Source organism: Equus quagga, chromosome 14, assembly GCF_021613505.1.
Source record: "Equus quagga isolate Etosha38 chromosome 14, UCLA_HA_Equagga_1.0, whole genome shotgun sequence".
NCBI lineage: Eukaryota > Metazoa > Chordata > Mammalia > Perissodactyla > Equidae > Equus > Equus quagga.
The window spans coordinates 27,293,655-27,309,442 of record NC_060280.1 but is presented as its reverse complement, the minus strand read 5'-3'; the positions used below and the strand labels follow the sequence as shown (position 1 = coordinate 27,309,442).

Sequence of the window (15,788 nt, the reverse complement as noted above, 5' to 3'; positions counted from 1 at the left end):
TACATTCCCCATCTTGTGAAGCTTAAAGTCTGGCAGAGTATAGACAGTAGGCAGATAATTACAAAAGTATTAGCTAATTACCATTGAGGCAGGTATTATTAAGGCAGAGTAGAGGGTAGTATGAGGGTATAATGGGGACCTAATGTAGCCTGAAGGGGGTGAGGGAAGTCTTTCCTGAGCAAATGACATATACGGTGAGATCTGAAGAGTAGATGTTAGCCTGTCACTTAACTTGAGAAAATCCTGTGGAGAGGGATGGCCATTAGTCATCCAAAGGGACCCAGCAGTCCAGTCAGGGACGTTGTGGGGATTGGAGGGGTTCTGTAGTGGTGTAATTGCAGTCCACATGGTAGGTCAGGGCTAAAAGAGGCCCTCAATGACCCTGAGTCCTATCCTCTGCCCTTGGCCTAGTCAGGCCCTTACCCAGTCCTTGCTAACCCCCAGGGAAAGGTATTTCTGTATCCCAGACCCTGTGGACATAGGTCACTGCATTGTTGAGTTAGAGATGAGCCGCCTGGTCACCAGAGCCCAAGCTCTCCAGAGCCACCTGCCAGCCAGGCACCCGCATTTCATCAAGGCTTTAATGGGCTCCAAGCAGTCTTCAGAGCCTGGCTGGTATCCGGCGTGACCTCATCACCGCCAACAGCGGCAGCCGGAGGCCAAGGCTCCCCTGGGTGATGGAGAGGTCACCATCAGCTGGGCCAGGTCTGTTCTGAGTCCTGTGCTCTCCTCCACCTGTACTGGGCCTGGAAACAGAGCTGAGTGGGATTCAGATTTCCCAAGGCAGGGCCATCTGTCCTTTGCCAGCCCACTCATGCCCCTCCGGAGCATGTGTTCTTGGGCAGACTGCACAGAGAAAGGGCAACCCTGCAGCTTTCTGCAGTGGGGAGGGCCTGCAAATAGCAGCAAAGGCCTCATCCCAGGGTCAGATGGACCAGAACTAAGGTTCCTTACCCAGAAGGAGTTTGCTTCCAGCATTTGTGTGCTCTTTTCCTCTACGCAGAGGCCTGGCAGTGTCCCGGCGAGAACATAGCAAAGATGCTGTAGGTTTGTACCACAGACTCTCTCCTGAACGTCACTTTGGAAGTGGATTCTTTTAAATGTCGCAGAAGGGAGCTTGCCACTTAAGGAATCCTTCAGAGATTCCCTTTGAAGTAATGAACCTGTGTGGTGGGAAGTGCCGACTGGGTGTCAGGTGACCTGGCACTAACTGGACCTTACTGTGGGACCTTGAGCAAGTCCCCTCCCCATCACTGAGACTCATTTTCCCCATCTGTAAAATTAGATAGTTGGACTGTGATCTCAAAGCTCCCTTCTACTTTCGTGTTTTCTGATTCTGAATGAATAATTGCCCTCTGATTTATCTAATTGCAAATCTAAGTATTCATATTTATTCAACAACTATTAATTATTTTCCTGCAGCTGACCACCAGCATCTTTCTTCTAGGTTCCTCTGATATATGTTGTTAAAGCATCCTGTGTACTTTCTTTATTGCACTTACCACAACATGTAGCTATGTAGTTCTGTGGTTAATAGATCTCTCCTTCGTTACACAGTGCGTTCCCTGAGGAGGAGGTCTGGATCCACAGTGCTTCTATCCCTATTACCTTGTGCTGTCCTTAGCACATGATAGGTGCTCGGCAAACATTTGTTGAATAAGTTAATTTATAAATGGGCACTAGGGATTATAGAAAAGAAAAAAGAAAAAGATACAGGCCCCTCCTTCAGACTGCACCCCGTAGAGTGCTAGTTGGGTGAAAAGGTCCCCACACACAGCACACTGAGAACAGCGCGGAATGGTAGGTATTAAGACCCTGAATTAAGTGTAGGCAAAGGGCAGAGTAAACAAATGTGATGAACAAGGAGGGGAAAGATCAGTGTTGGTGTTGTGGAAGGCTTCATGGAGGAGGGGGACTGGAGGCAGACCCCAAAGGACAGGTAGGATTCAGTCAGGCAGGAGGGAGGAGGAAAGCTTTTCAGGTGAGGCAGCAACAGAAATGAGCCTCGCAAGTTAGAGACCTGGAAGAAACTGGCCACCTGCTGGGTTGTGGGTCTCGAGGCTTAAGTTTGGAGGGCCTGGGGGATAGTCAGAGGACTTGTGCTTAACTTTGAAGTCAATAGAGAGCTCCCAAAGTGATTGTCTGTTGTTTGTTTAGTGACTGTAGTGATTTTTACTTTTTAAAATGCACAAGCTAAAAATTCCGAGCTGTACCAGAGGATATATAGTGAAAAAGAAGCCTCCCTTCCACATCCCTGGTCCTCCTCCTCAGAGGCAACCCCTGGAACTTCCCATGTATCTCCTCCCCGTTGCTGCTGTAAACAAATTATCACAGATTTCGTGGCTCAAAACAACCCAGTTTTATTATCTTACAGTTCTGGAGATAGTCTGAAATGAGTCGTACTGGACTAGAACCAAGGCGTCGGCAGGGTTACATTCTTTTAGGAGACGGGAGAGAATCTGTTTTCTTTCCATTTCCAGCTTCTAGAGGTTGCCCACATTCCTCTTCTCCCAGCCCCCTTCCATCTTCAAGGCAGCCATGGTCAGTCGTCTTCCTCACGTTTCTTCACTCTGACACTGACTCTTCTGCTCCCTCTGTCACTTCTAAGGACCCTTGTGATTGCTTTGGGCCCACCTGGACAATCCGGGGTAATCGTCCCATCCCAGAGTCAGCTGATGAGCAACCTTAGTTCCCCTTGGCCGAGTGATGTAACACATTCCCAGGTTCCAGGGATCTGAACGTGGACGTCATTGAGGCCCATTATTCTTTCAGGGATATTGGATAAATGTTTTATTTTCCTTTCTGTTTTTGAATAGTTAATACTTGCACACAGTACAAGATTCAAAAGGATTTTCAGTGAAAAGTCTTACTCCCACCCCATCTCCGACCCAAGTGTTGTCCAGTTTCTCCACTGTGTCGTTATTACTTTTTCCCTTGAAATTAATAAGCAGTCTGTGGGGAGATACTTTTTAAGCCCATGCAGATATCACGGTTTCCCTCGATTCGGCATCCATTGATGGTTCTTTCCTGAACCAACCTTTATATGATGGTTGCAAAATGAGTATTTTACATCTTTCCCAACTTCAGTGCTCACTCCACATTGACCAGTCAGCACCTGGCATTCTATGGTAAGCAAGAACCCCTTCCCCGACATTTATCCGTCTGTTGTCAAACTGTGCTCATGGATGCTCTTGCTTTAATGTTCTAGAATTCATTACTGTCCTTAGTTATGTTGGTGTTAAAATTGTCTTAGATTTGGCCAGTGTGGCATACTGTCATCTTTTGTTTTTTCAGCATTTCCATAGTTTGTGGCATAAAAAGCTGTTTTAGGCTTATCTTGTATCCACCTTGCTACTGCCTGAGGAGCCCTAGGACTTTTTAGTGGGCAGTTGTATTAGACTGAAACCTGAGGACCAGGTTTGCTTATTACCCCTTCTGTTGAGAGCCAAGAAACATATATAGGCCTTTACACATATGCATACACATCCATCAGAATATACATATACACATATATATGCATCTGCACATGCATATTTGTAGAAATCCTGAACACCAGTACCTCCCATTGCAGCCTGTCCGTACAGGGTTCTTTCTTGTCTTCACACTCTTCATATTTGTATGTCCCTTCCCCCCTAGTGAGAATGCTAGCTCCAGACAGCGCTGATACATTGACTCATTTGCTTAATCCTGCAGTGCATCTAGAGAAGCTTCAGACCCGCTTCACCTGTACCACTGCAGAAAACAGACCCACTAAACAGAGTTCGGGTCAGGATTTGTCCGCAGTTCTTACCCTGTTCCACCCAAGGCTAAGGGTGTAGAGTCAAATACTAGGCTCATAAGTTACTCGCGTGGGTATTTTCCCCTTCGGTGTGTTTATTTTATTCATTTGAGATACAGTTTGTTTTAATTTTTTCAATTTGCTTTCAGTTTTAGGGGTTTTCTCCCCTACCTATCCTTGTTTTAATTTTGTTGTTTGAATATGTAGAACATTAATTTTTTTCTAAAAACTATGTAGAAGGATATACTCAGAGAAGTAAAACTCCCTCTTGTACCCTGTTTGACCTTTTTCTGCTCCCCTCCATGAGCCCTGACCCCTTGTAGAGAACTGGTTTTATTGTTTTCTGGTTTATCCTTCCTGTGTTTCTTTGTATAAGAAAGTATATTTTATGTTTTCTTCTTTCCCCTTTCTTCCTACACAAAATGTGGCATACTATATATATGTTCTTTAGCAGTTTGCTTTTTCCACTTAACCATATTTCTTGGAAACCACTCAGTTCAGAGATCTTCCTCACTCTTTTTCACAGCTGCATAGTACTCCATTGTGTATGTGCTATTTGTCCTATGCTTGGACATTGAGGTTTTCAATATTTTGTGATTACAAATAGTGATACAATTAATAACCTCTTATATGTATACTTTGTGATTGTTGATGTCTTTACAGTAAAGTCCTAGAAGTGGTATTGCTGGGTCAATGAGTAGATGCATACATCCTCTGGTTAGATATTGCGAATTTCTCCTCCATAGAAGTTGTACCATTTTGGATTCCCACTAGCAATGTCTGAAAGTGCTGTTTTCTCACAGCCTCTCCAACAGTGTATTCTCAAGTTTTTGGATTTTTGCAAATCTGATAGATGAGATATAGTATCTCAGTCTAATTTTAGTTTGATTCTCTTATGATGAGTGAAGTTGAATATCATTTCATATGTTTAAGAGCCATTTTATATCTCCTTTTGTGAATTGTCTATTCCTGTCTTTTGCCCATTTTTCCTGTGGGGCTTTTGGTCTTTGTTTTTCTCTTGATTTTTGCAAGTTCTTTGTGTGTTAGGGATATTAGCCCTTCATCTGTGATATATATTACAAATATTTTCCCCCACTTTGGATTGATGTGGTTTAACACTTTCCATATAATCCTAACACAACCAGGATTGAGAACTACTGGGGTGGTTTAGACTATGCCAATTGAAACTATTTTTTAAAGGAGAACGGGAGAGGGAAAGAGACAAGGGCTGAGGACCCAGCCTTGGGTGTCACCCATAACCTGGGACAGAAGAATGAACAGAACCTGCAAAGGAGAGAAAGTTATAGCTATAGTGTCATGGAAATCAAGGTGGAAAAGAATCAAAAGGAGGCAGGATTAATTACAGAGCATGGATTCCTGTAGCCATGGGGAAGAGGAGGAAGAGATTGCTGAATGTGGTTCTGAGGTCCACATCCTTCCCTCCCAGCACCACTCCATCCCCGCTCATTCGGGCTGAGAGAAGACTGCGGAGCTTTGTGAGTGATTTTGTCCAGCAGTGTTGCCAGGGACCCTAGGAAGCCTCTTCTCTCCTGACAGAAATTGAAGGAACATAACCCAACTGCGTCATAACTGAGGCATAATTCTTCAGTCAGCGTTATTTAGTCAGTCATAATTACTAAACTCCTACTGAGTGCCAGGTCGTGTTCTGGGCACAGGATATCACAACAAAGACCTCATTTTTAATTTGTGCTTCTCTCTCACCGCTTTCCAAAAAGTCAGAGGTTTCCTTTACCCACACGCGTCCATCGGGTTTGTCACGCAGCCTCATCTCTGAGACAGACTTGGTCAAGTCCCTAGAATTAATTAGGGAAAATCACTCTTGAAAAAAATGAAGTCATTACTACCAGCAAGAAGCTCTGGGTCCGAAATGGTCCTCTTGGTGTAGACTACCAGTCTGTTCCCTGTCCTCTCCTTCCTCCTAATCTCCCACTCCCCTTCCACTTTTATTTTTGGTGACTGTTTCCTGGTGACTGTGGTTGGGTAAAAAGGAAGGCGCATTAACTGGAAGAGTCTTTGTTGGCAGTGGCTCCTGGTTTTTAAAAAAAGCAACAGTTTTATGAGGGATGTGAGTAATTCCTTCAGCCTTGATAGAGGGTTGAAAAGCAGACATCAGCAGATAAACAGTTCCTGTGCCCAGAACTGTAGCCTGTGGCATTTAATATCATAGTTAAAGATACTCTCCCTCTACTCTTGATTCTCTCCATACTGGGAAGTGCAATTAGCAAAACTATTTCGCTGGTTTCTGTTTCTGCAAGTGTTCTCAAAGCCGACTGTAAGTAAGGCCTCCTCCTTCCTTCAGGTCTGAGTTAAAGTCTGTATATTTGAGTATACTTCATTCCAGTGAGCCTGGCTCAACCACTGCCTTAATGTACTGATGCTTCTCATCCAAGCAGAAGGCTTTACTTAGCTTTGGGAATAGACATGTGAGTGGAAGCATAAGCCATCTCTTGATATCCCCGCTTCCCTGCAATGGACATTAGGCTGCGTTTGTTCAACAGAAGCTTAAACATCTGGTCAGCTCAGTCCTTTGGGGTGGTTGGTGTTTTATAGACAACCCATCAAGATTGATTGGCCTCATAACTGAATTAGCCAGATGTGTGGGCATTGTATGCCCTTTCCTCAGCCTCCCTTCAATATTGTTAGATGGAAGCAGACATGCGATTAGCATGTTTGAAGATGATGTGTTTTTAGTGCATGAACAAAAGCTGCCGCCTTCTGCAGAGACTGTGGCTCTGCCCCAGACGTCAGCAGTATAATTATGACTGCTAAATTCAGCCCAGACCCCGGGCTCGGCTGCCTTGGTCTCAGCTGTCATTTGCAGGAGGGGGAGGGGGTGGTGCCGAAGCCCAGGGACCCAGGCTCTTATTATGTCCACTTTGAACTCTGCTTTATCCAGAGCCTTTCCTTCCCCATGACAATTGTTCCCAGCTGCTTTGTGGGCACAGAGCCTGCAGCCACCTCTGGGAGTAGTCTGTGCTGGATTGTGGGGAGAGGGGGAATGGAGCTGGTCTCCTAAAAGCCCACAAACTTGCCCAAAATGAAAGTGAACTGAGGATCCCCATAGTTCCAATGCCTGTGTCACATGCTATTCAGAGCATTATCCGTCATCTAGAAAACCCCTACCTTGGGTTTGCATTGAACAGAAATCCTTTAGCAAGAGTTTTTGCTTCTTCCCTCTTCCTCACCTCGCTCTGTGTGTGAAGTGTGTCTGAATATTCGTTTCTGTGCTTTGGTACCACCTCTTTTCTAACCAGACCGGCCTACATATTTGGCTTAGAACAAACCAGGCATTACCATGTCTCCAGTAGCTGTGCTGATGCTTACTATTCTGTAGGCATCTCATACTTAGTGTATCCAAACCCAGCCCTCCTCAGATTTGCTTCTGTATTCCCTGTTTGGTGAACGGCGTCATCATCTGCTCGTCACCCAGATAAGAAAGTATTATAAGTAAGTCTGATGACTTTGCCCTCGCTTACTACCAAGCTAATCTTTCTTAGAATTTTCTCTCAAGTCCAACCTCTCTCCTCTGTCCCCAGTGCCCTGGTTCAGACTTATCCCTCTCACCTGGACTATTCAAACAGCCTTCTTGTTGGTCTCCCTAACCTAGGATCCCCTTCAAACCAGACTTTACTCTGCAAAACCCTGTCACTACCCTGTTTGAAAACCTTCAGCAATTCCCCATGCCTGGAAGATATGCCCAGATGACTAACCCAGCATGCAGGTCTCTCTACAGTCCGCCATGCATCTCCTGCCGCTCTGCCTCCAAGAGGGGCTGGGGATGATGGTTTGCCTCAGGATTGGGAACAGAGCTTGGTGGGCCTAGCAGGGGAGTGCATGCAGCCCGGTGGGCCTGGGGAGACAGGAACTATCTCTGCCATAGGCCCACTCAACTGCTCACTCCCTAGCCTAGAGTCTCTCCTGCCTCCAAACCTTTGCTCATTCGCTTTTCTCTGCCTGGGATGCCCTTTCCCCACTTCTCCACCTGTCAAACTCCTACATAGCCTTCAAGAGCCAACGCATTTATGTCTCTTCTGTGTAACATTCCCTGGTTTGCCCACATGAAGTGAATCACCTCTCATTCTGTTCCCCCGCAGCAATTTTAGGAGGTTATTTTATTGTTTTAAAGATTGCAATTGAAGCTTCAAGAAACAAAGTTGAACATATGTCTCCTCACACACACTGTTCCCTCTGCTCCCCTGATTCTGATGCCAGTAGTTCTGACCAGGTCTTTAACCTGTGAAAGGCCACCCAGTTTCCCTTCTGTCTGCTAAAGAGATGAGGTGGCTGGCTCCCTGCTCGACACCCCATCTCTGCACATATACCACTGGTGAGATGCATTGTAGGAACGAATGCATAATAATGGTAACGGTAGTAAAAATAACAATAGCTATCATTTATAGAGTTCTTAGTATTTGCCAAGCTCTCGACTAAGGCTTTTTATCTCTTTTAATACTTAAAATAACTCTGTGAGTTTGATACTCTTACTACCTACGTTTTCCATATGCATACAAAAAGGCACTAGGCTGTTAAGTAATTTACCCAAGTTCTACCACTAGTAAGTGACAGAGCCATTGTGGTATCTGTGATTATGGTCTCAAGAGCAGAATTCCAGTCTGTGTTCCCAGAGTCTGTACAGGGTCTGCCATAAAATAGGTACTCTGCAACGTTGATTGGTTGATCGAATGAATGAATGAATTCATGTTCTTCCCATTGAAATTGCCTTCAGGCTTAAGGGGGACTGGCTGAGTGTCGGTAGCTTATGCCAAGAAGTATGGATTTTGTCTCATCTCCTAATGCCCAGCTGTACACAGACATGTTCCCTCCCACTCAGTAACAAACTGCCTGGAACTCTTTCCTGGCTCATATTTACAAGAGAATGTGATAAATTCCGTATTGATCCCTCCTGTTCCACTGTAAATTTTGCAAAAGATGATTAAATAGAGCAATAGAGTCTGCAGGCATTGTGGCTCAATATGTTGTGGAGTGGCGTATCGACCTCCTCCATCCAAAGGCAGCCAGCGCCTATCCCTGCTGCCCCAGACCAGTAATTAAAATCCTGTGAGACTGGGATTTAAAATCCAATCATATCCCTGAATCAAGCCTTCCAGCCTCCCCCTGTGACGAGTGCAATAAGGTAACGGCAGGAACATGTTTATGTCTGTGCTGAAGCAGTCCCCATAGGGTGGGTAAGAAATGGAGAGGTGGGTAGCCCTGCTGGCTAAATCACTTCACCCTGACACCACAGCCACTTGTAAGACAATGTGTAGGCACATAAACAAGTCCCAGCCAAAGACCAAATCCAGACTGTAAGAGCAAAATACCATGCGCAAAAATTCACAAATTGCATTTCAGTGTACACTTCTGTTCCCACAGCCAGTAGTTGGTTTAAGCAAGTGACTTGGCCTTCATTAGACTATTTATGGCCTTTAGTAACCAAATAAGCGTTTGAATTTCCACAGGAGCTTTTATTTTTTTAAAGATTGGCACCTGAGCTAACATCTGTTGCCAATCTTTTTTTTTTCCTTCTTCTCCCCAAAGCCCCCCAGTACATAGTTGTATATTCTAGTTGTAGGTCCTTCTGCTTCTGCTGTGTGGGACGCCACCTCAGCATAGCTTGATGAGCAGTGCCATGTCCGTGCCCAGGATCCGAACTGGTGAAGTCCTGGACCACCAAAGCGGAGCATGTGAACTTAACCACTCGGCCATGGGGCCGGCCTCTTCCACAGGAACTGTTTGATTTAACCTAAGCTGAAGCCAGCCTTCCATGTGCTGAGGCTTGTAATCAAGGCACAAGAAACTACTGAAATAAACATGTCCATCTCCTCCCAGCAAGTTCAGGAGCTCCTTGAGAGCAGGGACAGTGTCTTCTTACTTGCCTTTGTATCGCTAGCACCGTGCTCAGTGCCAGATACACAGAAGGCCCTCAAAAAGTCTCTTAAGTGAATGAGTAAACACGAATTTATAATTAATCTTCACAAAACTTTTGTAAACCGATGGGTAAATAGAAGACCCACCATGCGCTTGTCCACTCAGTGCTTGAATGCTTCCAGTGCTGGGGAACTCATTTGTTCTGAAGCTGCTCAGATTTTATCCTTGGATGTTCTGATGGTTAGAAATGTCTTATATTCAGCCAAAATATGCTTCCAAGGGTCTTAATTTTACTATTGGGTTCATGTAGAATAAATCTTATCCCTATTCTATTTGATGGCCCTTCAAATACCTGAAAATGCTGGCATGTTCTCCTGAGCTGGATTTTCTGCAGCCTAAACCTCGAGTTTCTTAAACCATTATTATAATGTGGCTTATAAACCCGTTTCTATCTCAGTCACTCTTCCCAGAACGTTTTCTACTTTGTCTCTCTTCCAAAACCCATGACTTCCCATTTATCTCCATTAATTTTCATCTCATTTGTTTCAGCTCTTAATGTCCATCTTCTAGCAGGTGTATTTGGTGCTCTTCCCACCCTAATCTGATGTCTGCAGATTTGATGAACAGGCTATCCCTGTGATATCCATGTCAGGGATAAACATGCTGGACAGGACCAGGCCTATTTGCTGCCACCGGAAACTTCCTTCCAGGTCGCCTCTGATCTATCAGTCGCTCCACCCCCTTGAGTCCTCTTAGTCCACCATTCACTTATTAACCCTCTACACTGTACTGGCATCCAGCCCACATTTCTCCATTGTGTCCTCAGTGTTGTCCTGAGGCACCCCATCAAATGTCTGATGAAGTCCACATTTGCCCTAACTGCACCTGATTGAGCAAACAGGTAATCCTGATGAAGAAAGGAAATGAGGTTAGTCTGGCGTGACTTGGTGTCTGTGACACATGCTGGTCCCCAGAAATCATCACCATTTCCTTTTCTAGGCATTCACAAAGCATCCCTTTAGTAATGCATCTGATTCTGGAGACAAGACATATATGTGTAAAAAAGTATCTTATCAAATAAGTCTCTAGGATTCAAAGGGGTAAGGGTCCACTTAGGCTGGAGTGGTCTGGAAGAGCTTCAAGGCAGGGGAAATGGAGCTGGGCTTTGCAGAATATAGGGGCTGAGTGGTGGGCAAAGGGGAGTTTGACACCACTGAAGAAACAGTGACAGCCCAGTGTAGTCCAGTCCTTCCAGTCAGTGCTGGAACTGGAAGCTCAGGGGGTGGGGCCCAGGGCAGGTGGAAAGAGCCCTGGACTGGAAGACCTGGGTTGTAGCTCACTCCCACTCACAGTCTCTGTGACCCTGGGCTCTAATCTTCCCTTCCCCAGGCTTCTCCAGTCGTTTTTTTCTTAGTGCTTATTCAGTGTAGCACCTTCTCTTCTCCAGCTACTGCTGTGGTTTCTCATCTCCCCGACTACACACTGTGGCTCCCTTGTAGTGAGGGGACGGGGGTCATCATCCTCCTCTCCTCGTCCCCCTGACACAACTCTATATTGTCATTGTTTCTGTCCCTGTCTGTCTCCCACCAATCTGGGTTCTGTCTGAGCTCAAGATCCAGTCTGATTCCACTGTGTGCCCAGCCCCTGGCCCAAAGTCAGTGCTCAGTGGGTTTTGATGGAATGACTGGGACCAGCCGTAAGGCAATAGCTCTCTGTTCCATGAACTTTAGAAATCCGCCTCCCTGTAGACAAGGGTCCCACGTGACTGTGTCCTTTGGGGATTAGGACTTCCAGATGACCTTCTGGAGGCCAGTTAATGTGAGTCACCATTCACCTGGCCCCCAGACAGGGGAGCCCTGAATGGGAGGAAAAGGAGCCCCATTTCGTACCCTTTCTACAACGCTGTCTATCTGAGACCTACCTCCAGAAGCACCCCCAGCTTGGCTTTGGAGCATCTGAGCACACTGGAAGGGAGGAGGAAAGATGATTTTTCCCTCTTTTTGAGTCATCAGGCCTTTGGAAGGTAGCACTGTGTGGTGGAAAATCAGACCTGGCTTCTTTTAAAAAAAAAAAGCATGAAACTTTTTGTTATGTAAAATTTCACACATACACAAAAGAGAGAACAGTATGATAAATCCGTGCTTTAAATCCCAGCTTTACTGTTTATCTGCTGTGTGACCATGGGCAAATTATTTCAGCTCTCTGAGCCTCTGTTTTCAGAGTCTTTGTGTGATGAGTAATTTACTGTGTATAAAGGTCTTACACCCAATGAATGTTGGTCTGTCTCCTTTCACCTTGCTCTCCCGCCAAACTCAGTTAAATCATCTGTAAAATGGAAAAAATAATACCTCTCCTGCTGTCTTTCTCAAATCCTTGTTAAGAACTAAATACATGGAAGTGGTTGGCACAGGGTGTGGCACATGGTCCACGCTCAGCAGAGGTTCGTGGTCATGGGCGGCGTGTCTGCAGTGCACGTGCACCTGTGTGAACGTGTGCCGAGAGCGCTCAGTGGTGTGGTTTATGGAAAGAGCTGTGCCCGGTTCTGCTGTGCTTCCTCAGCATTCTAGACAGTCTCTTCTCTCTCCCCTTCAGCCTCTGGGAATACAGAGGTGAATTGGTCCGTCTCTGACCTGAGGAGCTGCATACAGACTGGCTGTGAGGACTAAATGGGAATGGAGTCCCAGGAAGGGGAGGGAGGAGGGAGGAAACAGGAGCCCAGGGATGGATAGCACTGAGAGCTGGAGGGGTGGGGGAGGCTTCCCAGAGGAGGGGCCAAGAACAGGGGTAGGATCTAGATGGTCAGGGAGACAAGGGGTGATGTTCCAAGCAAGAGGAGTGGCTCAGACAACAGTGTGGAGGTGAGTGTGGACAACACTGCACAGCTTCTCTGATGTGGTCATTGTCTCTCTGACCTCTTCCATGATGGGGAGCTTGCAACCAAAAAGAATAGATCGCTCCACATTGACATCTCTGATCATGGGAAAGATTTCCCTTATTTTCAATAAAAACCTCTAATTGGAGATAGTAAACAGACTGTTGAAATAGTGAAAATCAGAATGAAGGTGGTAAAGGAGCTAGCAGTAAAAATGGAAAAGAAGAGTGAATGTAAAAGTTATTACAAAGAACATTGAGCAGCCTGTACTATCTTTTTTTTTTCATTTGCAAGCTTTTTATCTTATTCAGTCCAAACAAAACCCCTAGAGGTAGGCAGAGCAGCAATCATTACCACCAGAGAAGTGAAGCAAGGGCCCCGATCACACAGCCAGGGAGTGGTAATGCCTACCAGCTCCCAGGCCCAGTGCTCTTTTAGAGGGCTGCGAGGCAGCTGTATGTAGGGGAAGGAGTGAGTCATGGAGACTGCAGTGGTGGTAGATCTGGATCACTAGAAGGCCAGTATGGCTGATAGAACTGTGGGGGTCGGGGGGGGGGGGGGGAGTGGTGAGCATGATGGTATTATTGATAAGGTAACCTAACACGTTTGATAGGACAGTTACTGTTGTGTTTTCTAAAGCCCTCTTACATGCATTATCTTCTTTGATATTCACAGAGGTAGCCGAGAGCCAAAACAGAGTAGTGTTGAGGGAGAAGGGAGTATCAAGCCTCCTCCCTCACCCCACCCCAGGCTTGTGAGCTCTTTGTGCCAGCATGGAGAAGGTCTGAATCCTACCCCCAACCCCAATTTTACCGCTCTCCCCAGGAAGGGCAAGGGGGCCTCTCTCTCCAACCACTTCCCACCACAGAGCATAGAGGGTGCTGGGGCCTGACCTGACCTGATCTGCCACCCAGGCAGAGAGGTGTCTAGGACCAGCAGAGAGACTAGGGGCCTTGGCCTATAGGAGCAAAGGACATGGTCACAAGGGCTTCTGGGGCAGGAAGAACAGCCATGTTGTGTGTGGCCTCAGATGATAGCACCTGGAAAGAAGTCCATTCGTTTGGGAAATCTTATTGAACACCTGTTGTGTGCCAGGCCCTGTGCTGGGTAGCCAGGATATAGCAGTGGATCAGACATGGGCCCTGACCTCTACAAGCTCTCAGCCTTGGATGGAGACAGACTGTTTTAACACAGAATGATCAGTGAAGTAAGATAGAAGCAGAACAGCCAGTGGGAGTGTGAGGGATGGTACCAACCCCTGGGTGGGAGAAAAATAAAGAAGCCTTCCTGGAGGAAAAGCCTGAACCGAATCTTAAAAGATGAGCAGGTGTTTGCAGGAAGACCAAGGTGGGAGTGGGGCTGGAGAGGGAAGTTAGGGCTCATGTGAAAAGGATCTACCCTCAGTTTAGTGGGGGGAACCCTTTGGAGGACCATGAGCTTGGGGCTGGGTTCTGAGCACGTTCAGGGGAGCCAGGGTGACCGTCTGTTTGAGATGTAGTAGAGGGGAGTCTCTTAGGGAACTGGAAGAGCTCACTGTTACTGTCTTTCTCCACTCGGAAGGTCTATGACTGTGTCAGATCAAAGGCAGGCGCTGTGCCAGAGACAGCAGTGGGCTCCCTGGGCCCAGTGGACCAGGCCTTCTCTCCCACCAACACCATTTCCAATGCCTTCCCCTGCCTGGGTGATGAGACCCAGGCTAGCCACCAGCACCAACCAGGACCAGCCTATGAACCCCCACCTCCACCCTATTTTCCTGGCCTGAGCCCTATTGACAGATCCCCCAGAATCTGAAGGAATTCAAGACAAATGGTTAAGAGGATGGAGTTAATAAAATTTGAAAAATTGAGGCCTGTCACTCCACTAAACTTTTTTCAATACCGCTGACAGAAACATATTTCCCCAATGAGTGACCTTCCACAGCTGTAGCGGGCAGGCGCAGCCACAGCATTGCTGCCAGGAAGCCAGTCTGCTATTTATCAAATATTATAAGCTGGGACACACTAATCTGAAGCAAAGAGAGGAGGGGAGGGTCCTGCACTATACTGCCTGAGGTGCTCCAGGTGTTGGCCCCAGCCCCAGACAGGCAGTGGGAGGTGACGGATGGCCTGCGATTAGCACTCCCCACCTCCATCCGGCCCTCTCACTTGCTCCCAGAGGCCTGACCCTCTAGACCAGCTGCTCGGCCCGAAGGGGCCCTGGGTGGGAGGCAAGGGGAGGTCAGGCCAGGGCATGGGCCATCCTGATGCCCCCAGAGAGGGCAGGAGGGTGAGGCCCAATGTGGTTATTTATTGGAGTGTAATGGTTTGTGGCCGTTGGTCGTGGAGGTGAAATCGATCAGTTGTAGAAGTCAGGTTCTATCAATTATTACAGCAATTAGTCAAGTCAGAGCAAGAGAGCAAGGGTGTAGGGACTAGGGGACTAATATTAGATGGACATTATCTATGGTGCCCCCACCTCAGCCTTCCTAAAGTGGGCACAAACGTGCTGCCCTGAGGCTCCAGAACCTTGGGGAGCCCGGCCAGCTTCCCCCCTAAGGAGTGGGTGGAGTGAGGTCTGACTGGGAGCTTCCTGGCCCAGCAGTGCTTTAAAAGGCGTCCCTGTGCTGACTGGCCCAGGTGCAGAGATGTCCTACCTGTCCCCATCCCATACTTTATGAGAAGTGACCCGACTCCTACTAGAAATTACTCAGTGGCCAATGTTTATGGCACACATTTTTCATTCTGTAAGCAAATATAGATCACTGACAGCACTTGTTTGAAGCAGCTAATCTTACCCCCTCTGTTCTTTCTTCTACTGTCTTCCTCTCTCCCCTTCTCTTCCTCTCTCCCTCCCCTCTCTCTCCCCTTTCTCTCCCTCTTCCTTATCCGTTTCTCTTCTCTTCTTCCTTTTGCTCCTCTTTCCTTTCTATAGGTCTCTCCCTGACCCCCCTTCCACTCCAGCCCATATCTAGTGACAGAGCTCCCCTGGAGGCTGCCTAAGAAAGGAGAGCCTTTCCACTGCTTAACTGTAGCTCCCTTTCAGCCCTCGCTGTGGCCTGGGAGCTTTAGGGGGAGGATGCTGTCTGCCACTGGCCCTCAGCCCTTGCAGAGCCCTTCAGGGCTGAGCACCAGGGAGAACAGGGGAGGGCTGGGAAGACCTGGCCAGGTGAACAAGCCCTGTGCACTTCATTCGTCCTGAACCCCCACAGTGCTATCTGTCTCGCCCTCCTTCAGCACGCTGATCATACTCGGCCTGCGTTGTAGTTGTTTG

The 15,788-nt window shown here is 47.1% G+C and overlaps 1 protein-coding gene across 1 annotated transcript in view; it reads left to right on the top strand.

Moving 5' to 3' along the window:
- CLPB (caseinolytic mitochondrial matrix peptidase chaperone subunit B) overlaps positions 1 to 15,788 on the top strand; it is a 136,785-nt gene that overhangs the window by 79,991 nt on the left and 41,006 nt on the right. The window lies entirely within an intron of this gene.